At 39.4% G+C, this 7600-nt stretch overlaps 1 protein-coding gene and 1 pseudogene across 2 annotated transcripts in view; one reads left to right on the top strand and one right to left on the bottom strand.

Annotated features, from left to right (window-relative positions):
- FBXO36 (F-box protein 36) overlaps window positions 1-7600 on the bottom strand; it is an 86238-nt gene that overhangs the window by 6320 nt on the left and 72318 nt on the right. The window lies entirely within an intron of this gene.
- On the top strand, window positions 3057-6157 carry LOC109438832 (eukaryotic translation initiation factor 2A; annotated as a pseudogene).

Here is a 7600-nt window from a genome sequence, read left to right as displayed (position 1 = left end):
TTCTGCATTCAGTCTGTTGTGATATGTGGTTTTGATTGACATATATTAAGAAAATTCAGCTTCAGGTGGCCAGTTAGCTCAGTTGCTTAGAGGGTGGTGCTAATAACACCAAGGTTGCCGGTTCAATCCCCGTATGGGCCATTGAGAGCTGTGCCCTCCTTTAAAAAAAAAAAAAAAATCCAGCCTCATACTTATATGTAGTTGGAAAGGGGAGGAGTATTTTAATAGTCTTTTCAGGTGATTGTAGAGTTTTTTTTAACACTACACCAAAACTCAACAAGTGGTATTTCTCTAAAAGTTAGTTGCAGTGTGGAATCTGACACCATATCAATAAACTTTGTAAAATGTTACATTAAAAGCCATTGACCTGCCTTACACTTTGAATGGATCTTTTACCCGTTTATGATTTTGTAACATAATGCTTTAGTCATTTGGAAAATAGTGGTCCACTGAGTTTTGTAGATCTTCCCAATGTTTTCATATTTCACACACTATTTTAAGACACCAGATGACTATTGTGTGATTTATATGAAATGTTCAGAATAGGCAAATCCATAGTGATAGAAGGTATATTAATGGTTGCCAGAGTCTGAGAGGAGACGGGGATGGAAAATGACTGCTGGGCGTGGGGTGAGGAAATGTTCTGGAAGTAGATACCGTGATGGTTGCCCAAATTTTGTGAATATATAAAAACACTGAACTACACACTTCTAAAAAGTGAATTTTATGGTCTGTGGGTTATATCTCATTTGGGAAGTGGACAAATGTATGGAGGTTGATAGAAGTTTTCCAAAATTCTAATTTTCTTTTGAATATTATCATTGACAACAGATACGGCAGTTATTTTCCTTGAAGTGGCAGCCTGATTTTCAGTAACATGTCTGCCAAACAAAATTATGGTATTTCATGAAAAAAGCAGAAGTTCAGTTTGCACCTCAGTTACACAAGTGCTTTTCCTCAAAACGGCCATTAGACTTTGATTCTTTGATTTGAAGCAGATGTGCTTTGTGCATATCTACTTCCCATTTTGTCACACAGGACATTAAAAAGATGTGGACTCAAGGGTAAAGACGTAATAAAAGGCGACGGTTTTTACTGTTTCATCAAGGACATCCTTAAATGAATCTGGCCATTATTTAACTGCAAATGCATGGAAGCGAAAAACAGTGACTTCAGTGCATTTTGGTGTCACTGCTTTGACACACGCTAACTCACCAGCAGTTTGACCTGCCGTTGCTTTTGCACCGTCAGCAAAAACATGAACACAGTCGCTCCAGGATTAACCATGAGAGTGAATAACATTCTTCAGTATTTTGCCCGTTTTAGCACCACTTGTGTTTTCTTCCAAGCATTCACATGAAAAAAGATCTTTTACTATTAATAGTTGGTGTGATACTAGATGCATAGAAGTGAAACAGCGAATCCAGCCACATTTATTGATTTGTCCATTTGTAAGACAAATCTGTAGTCAAGATAGTAACTCAGCCTTCATGTTTGCAGCTAAATCTTTACTCTGACAAGCTACTGTATTATTGGAAAGTGGTACTGCTATGATTTCTTCTGCTGACTCTCCATCCAGCAGACATTCGGCAACGTCAGCTGTACAGGCTTATATGCCTTTCTCCAGGCAATTCACTTACCCTGCAGTGTACTTCAAAGGCTGTTGCATTGCTGGTTTGAAAAGCTGTAATGATCAATTTTTTACTTTTAATGAACTCATCACATCTACATTTAAAATATTCAATTCCTTTTTCTTTAAACTCTGAATGAATACTCTCAAAACGATGCCACAACTTAAAAGGTACCAAAAGGTAAAAATGTAACATCATAAACTCAAGGAAAAGATACCTTTGAATCATATTTTGTTTCAGATTTACACTTTTATTAGTAGATTTGAATGCCATCTTTTCAGTACCTTTAGGCTTAGATGGTGCAGCTGTGGGCTAAGATGGCAAGATTTCTAATCTCCCTTTCAAAAGCTAATGACCCATCCTTAAACACAATAATGAATGGAGCATGGCTTATATGAACTGGAAATCTCCAAACTCAACGTATTCAGAGAACAGGAGATAGGGTGAGAAATGCTGATGTTGAATTGCAAAGACTGAAAAGCAGCAGCATTCGTCATCTAGGAAAGGGGAACTGAGTCATGGCAGGGAGCAGAGATTGCTGACAATGTATTAAAGGTGCTACAGATGAATTGTGTGGGCCAACAGCAACGAAAAGCAGAGCAGGTTGGGTTGAGGGTCTCAAATTAACACTGAGGAAGACTCTTCCATTGTCAGGTGAAGCAGGAAGAGGTAAGAGATCCACTGGTTCCCAAGTGGAGGAAAATGACAGGAAGAAGAGAGGACTGAGTTTGGAAAAGTACCAGAGACGTTAAAGAGATTTGCAAAAATGTAAAACAATGCCACTATTCTTACTAAATATGTTTCGGGGAAAATATGGTTACTTTCATAGAAATGTGTTAATATACCAGTGAGGCATATTCAACTCTTTTACTCAATCCTTAGTTTTCCCTAAGAGTGTGTGAGCGTCTTAAAGAAGAACTCACTCCTTACTTATTATTTAAATGAACTTATGATACTTTACAGAAAAATGGGCAATCATTTAGTTCATCAAAAGTTTGGACTATTCTCACTTTCTGAGACAACATGGTGCCGTCCATGCTGCTCCTGACAATCCAAGGATCAAAAGGACTGTGTAGGGGCCGGCCCGGTGGCTCAGGCAGTTAGAGCTCCATGCTTCTAACTCCAAAGGCTGCCGGTTCGATTCCTACATGGGCCAGTGGGCTCTCAACCACAAGGTTGCCAGTTCAATTCCTCGAGTCCCGCAAGGGATGGTGGGCAGCGCCCCCTGCAACTAAGATTGAACACTGCACCTTGAGCTGAGCTGCCTCCCAGATGGCTCAGTTGGTTGGAGTGCATCCTCTCAACCACAAGGTTGCCGGTTGGACTCCCGCAAGGGATAGTGGGCTGTGCCCCCTGCAACTAGAAACAGCAACTGGACCTGGAGCTGAGCTGCACCCTCCACAACTAAGACTGAAAGGACAACAACTTGACTTGGAAAAAAGGCCTGGAAGTACACACTGTTCCCCAATAAAGTCCTGAAAGAAAAAAAAAAAAGGACTGTGTATGGTGAATGGACCACCACATTTTACAGAAAGCACAGTGTTTCCAAGGGAATCTGGGAAAAATTGCAAAGTCTATACTTTTAGTAAGCATGGGACCTCGTTTGCCTGGGGCAACAGAAAAAAAATAAATATTATCAGTGTCACTAACAAGGAACTACTAACTCCCACGATCTCCCAAAGGCAGTTTGCCTTGAGTTCTTGCCAAAAAACACTATCCTGGCAACATGGCAGCCTTATACTGCTTCTAAAGGTGGCACAGCTACAATTTCCAACCTATAACTTTATGATGTGAAAACAGGGACATGTTCGAAGTCTTCCAGAAAAAAGTACAAAATTCGTGTCCTTCCTGGTCAGAAGATAAAATTATGTGCCCAAATGTTAACCATGAAGTTCACTTCTTTGGAAACAATTTAAATACAATTGCAAATTCATTGCATTTGCAAAAAATTGTTTTGTGTTATCACCTGGACCGCAACCATACAAGGTGTCTGTCTATGTTCCAGGAAGTAAGGGCACAGCTTCATCTGTTGGATTACTCGTATGTCAGTATCCCAACTTTGATAGACCTCATGCAGCTCTAGCCAATAAAAATTTCTCTAAGGCAGATAAGGTTACAATGCTATGGAATAAAAAGGCTACTGTTGTGTTGGTAATAGCTAGTACAGATGTTGACAAGACAGGAGCTTCCTACTATGGGCAACAAACACTGCACTACATTGCAACAAACAGAGAGTGCTGTAGTGCAATTACCAAAAAACGACCCCATTTATGATGTAGCTTGGAATTCTAGTTCTACTGAGTTCTGTGCTGTTTATGGTTTTATGCCTGCTAAAGCAACAATGTTCAACGTAAGATGTGATCCTGTGTTTGACTTCAGAACTGGTCCTCATAATGCAGCCTACTAAAGCCCTGATGGACATATATTAGTTCTAGCTGGATTTGGAAATCTCAGGGGACAAATGGATGTGTGGGATGTTAAAAATTACAAACTTATTTCTAAACCAGTGGCTTCTGAGTCTACATATTTTGCTTGATGCCCAGATGGTGAGTATATTTTAACAGCCACGTGTGCTCCCAGGTTACTTGTGAATAATGGGTACAACATTTGGCATTTTACTCGTGCTGTCTTGCACAAGTATGATGTGCCATCGAATGCAGAATTATGGCAGGTTTCTTGGCAGCCACTTTTAGATGGAATATTTCCAACAAAAACAATAACTTACCAAGCAGTTCCAAGTGAAGTACCCAGTGAAGAACCTAAAGCTGCAACAGGTTATAGACCCCCAGCTTTAAGAAATAAACCAGTCACCAATTCCAAATTGCATCAGGAGGAACTACCTCTGAATATGAAACCACAACCAGGAAATGATAAGCTCAAAAACAGCCAATCAAAGGAAGCATGAGGCTAAGAAAGCTGCAAAACAGGAAGCAAGAAGTGAAAAGAGCCCACCAGATTTGGCACCTACTTCTGCCCCACAGAGCTCAGTAGAAAAATACTACCTCTCAGTCAACTTCTGGAGACCCTGAGAGAAAAAAGATTTTAAAAAAAACAAAAAAACAAAAACAAAAAAAGAGAAAAAACAAAACAAAAAACAAATCAGAACCTAAAGAAGAAACTGAAAGCAATCCAACAATTGAAAGAACAAGCAGCAACTGGAAAACAGCTAGAAAAAAATTAGTTGGAGAAAATTCAAACAGAGGAAATCCTTGTCTAGGAGCTGGAAGATTTGGAATTAGGTATTTAAAGATTTATAGAAAGCAAGTTGTTTATCAGAAAACAGTGCAAACACATCTTCTAAGTTCGTTGGTATATATGGAATATCCACGTGCCCACATTTAATGTTCATCTATAATTTTAACCATTTATCCAAGATTCTGTATATGTCTGAAATTATTTAATAATGCCTATTAAACTAATTTTTGCATCCTGCAACCTCTACAATGTCAACATACGATATAAAAAAGACACATGAATTTTCTAGCTAAGCTTGATCAATTGAAAGACATATTTTTTGTAAAGAACAGTATTTACCATATAAATGAATAAAGACATTTTATATTAAAAAAAAAAAAAACTTGGACTAGTCTCCGAACGATTAAATTAGAATGATATTGGAGGAAAGATCCAAGATGGTGGAGTAGATAAACACTGTGCCTACATTCTTCCATGAACCCATTAAAATTACAACTAAATTATAGAACAATCAACCTGGAGAACCATCTGAAGTCTAGCATAACAGAAGTCCTACAACTAAAAATATAAAGAAGCCACATTGAGACTGGTAGGAGGAGTGGATACATGGAACGGGCACCACACCTGCTTGTGGTAGGAGACTGTGGGGACAGAGCCAGGGGTGCAGTTTCCAGGCTCTTGGCCTCACATGGAAAGGTGCTGGCTCAGGCAGTAAATAGCCATCAACTGTGATTGGATGGCCATCAGCTATGGCTAGTTGACCGTCAGCTGTAACCAGTGAGCCACTGGCCACTAATATAACTGCTGTGGCTATGCTAGCAGAGAATGGGGGCTACCAAGAGGATGGTGGCTGAGCTAGCAAGAGCAGATTGCAGTTAGCATGGTGGCTTGCAGCTAGCAAGTGAGGTTGGTTGGCAGAGAGAAGTAGATGGCAGGTTACAGATAGTGTGGCCCCTGCTTCCTATGTCTCAAACCCAGCTGCCAGTGAGAATGTAGTGGTATGATTCCCCTATCTATGGCTCCGTGTGTGTTCCTTTTTGGTCTTACCATGTCCTGCATTCTTATGTGGGGAGCGGGACCAGAGACCCCGCCTGACACCCTGCATGACAGAGACATAGCAGATCTACCTAATACATAGAAACAAACACAGAGAAGCAGCCAAAATGAGGAAACAAAGAAATGTGTCCCAAATGAAAGAACAGGAGAGAAATCCAGAAAAAGAACTAAACAAAATGGAGGCAAGCAACCTACCAGAGACAGAGTTCAAAACAATGGTTATAAGAATGCTCAAGGAACTTAGGGAGAACTTCAGCAAAGAGGTAGAAAGCACAAAAAAGAACATAGAAAACTTAAAAAAAAAAAAAAAAAAAAAAAAGTGAAGAATACAACTGAAAAATGAAGAATGCACTACAAGGAGTCACCAGCATACTAGATGAAGCAGAGAATCAAATCAGCAATTTGGGTGACAAGGTAGCATAAAACACCCAATTGGAACAGCAAAAAGAAAAAAGAATCCAAAAAAATTAGAATAGTTTAAGGGGCCTCTGGGACAACATCAAATGTAACAACATTCACATCATAGGAGTACCAGAAGGAGAAGAGAGAAAGCAAGAGACAGAACCTATTTGAAAAAAAATAATGACTGAAAACTTCCCTAACCTGGTGAAGGAAATAGACATACAGGTTCAGAAAGTGCAGAGAGTCCCAAACATGATGAACCCAACAGGCCCACACCTAGACACATTATAATTACAATGGCAAAGGTTAAAGACAAAGAGAGAATTCTAAAAGCAGCAAGAGAAAGGCAACTGGTAACTTATAAGGGAGCTCCCATAAGACTGTCAGCTGATTTCTCAACAGAAACTTTGCAGACCAGAAGGGATTGGCACAAAATATTCAATGTGATGATAAGCAAGGCCTTACATTCAAGGATACTTTACCAAGCAAGGCTATCATTTATAATTGAAGGATGGATAAAGAGCTTCCCAGACAAGCAAAAGTAAAGGAGTTTATCACCACCAAACCAATATTACAAGGAATGTTAGCGGGACATCTTTAAGACAGAAAAAAACACCAAAATTATGAATAATAAAACTGTGATAGCTACATATCTATCAACAATTCTTTTCAGTGTAAATGAATTAAATGCTGCACTCAAAAGACATAGAAGGGTTGAATGGATAAGAAAACAAAACCCTTACATATGCTACCTACACAAGAATCACTTTAGATCGCAAGACACACACAGAAAGTAAAGGTATGGAAAAAGATATTTCATGAAAATGAAAATTAAAAAAGAAAAAAAGCTGCGGTAGCAATACTTATACCACACGGAATAGACTTTAAAACAAAGGCTATAAGAAGAGACAATGAAGGACCCAGTAATCCCACTTCTGGGCATTTATCTGAAGAAACCCAAAATGCTACTCTGAGGAGATGTGTGCATCCATATGTTCATTGCAGCATTGTTTACAATGGCCAAGATGTGGAGGCAGCCTGGGTGTCTGTCGATGGAAGAATGGATAAAGAGGTGGTACATATATACATGGAATATTGCTTGGCCATGGAAGAGAATGGGTTCTTGCCATCTGTAGTAGGGTAGCATGGGTGGACCTGCAGGGTATTGTGCTGTGTGGAGTGTCAGACAGAGAAAGACGCAATGTGATTTCACTTATATGTGCAATCTAAGAACAAAATTAACAAACAAGCAGAAACAAACTCATAGATACAGAAAACATTTTGATGGTTGTCAGATGGGAGGGGGAATAGGGGTG

The sequence above is a fragment of the Rhinolophus sinicus genome, linkage group LG01, assembly GCF_036562045.2.
Source record: "Rhinolophus sinicus isolate RSC01 linkage group LG01, ASM3656204v1, whole genome shotgun sequence".
Classification (NCBI taxonomy): Eukaryota; Metazoa; Chordata; class Mammalia; order Chiroptera; family Rhinolophidae; genus Rhinolophus; species Rhinolophus sinicus.
The sequence above is the reverse complement of the archived record's forward strand: the minus strand, read 5'-3'. Positions and strand labels throughout refer to the sequence as shown.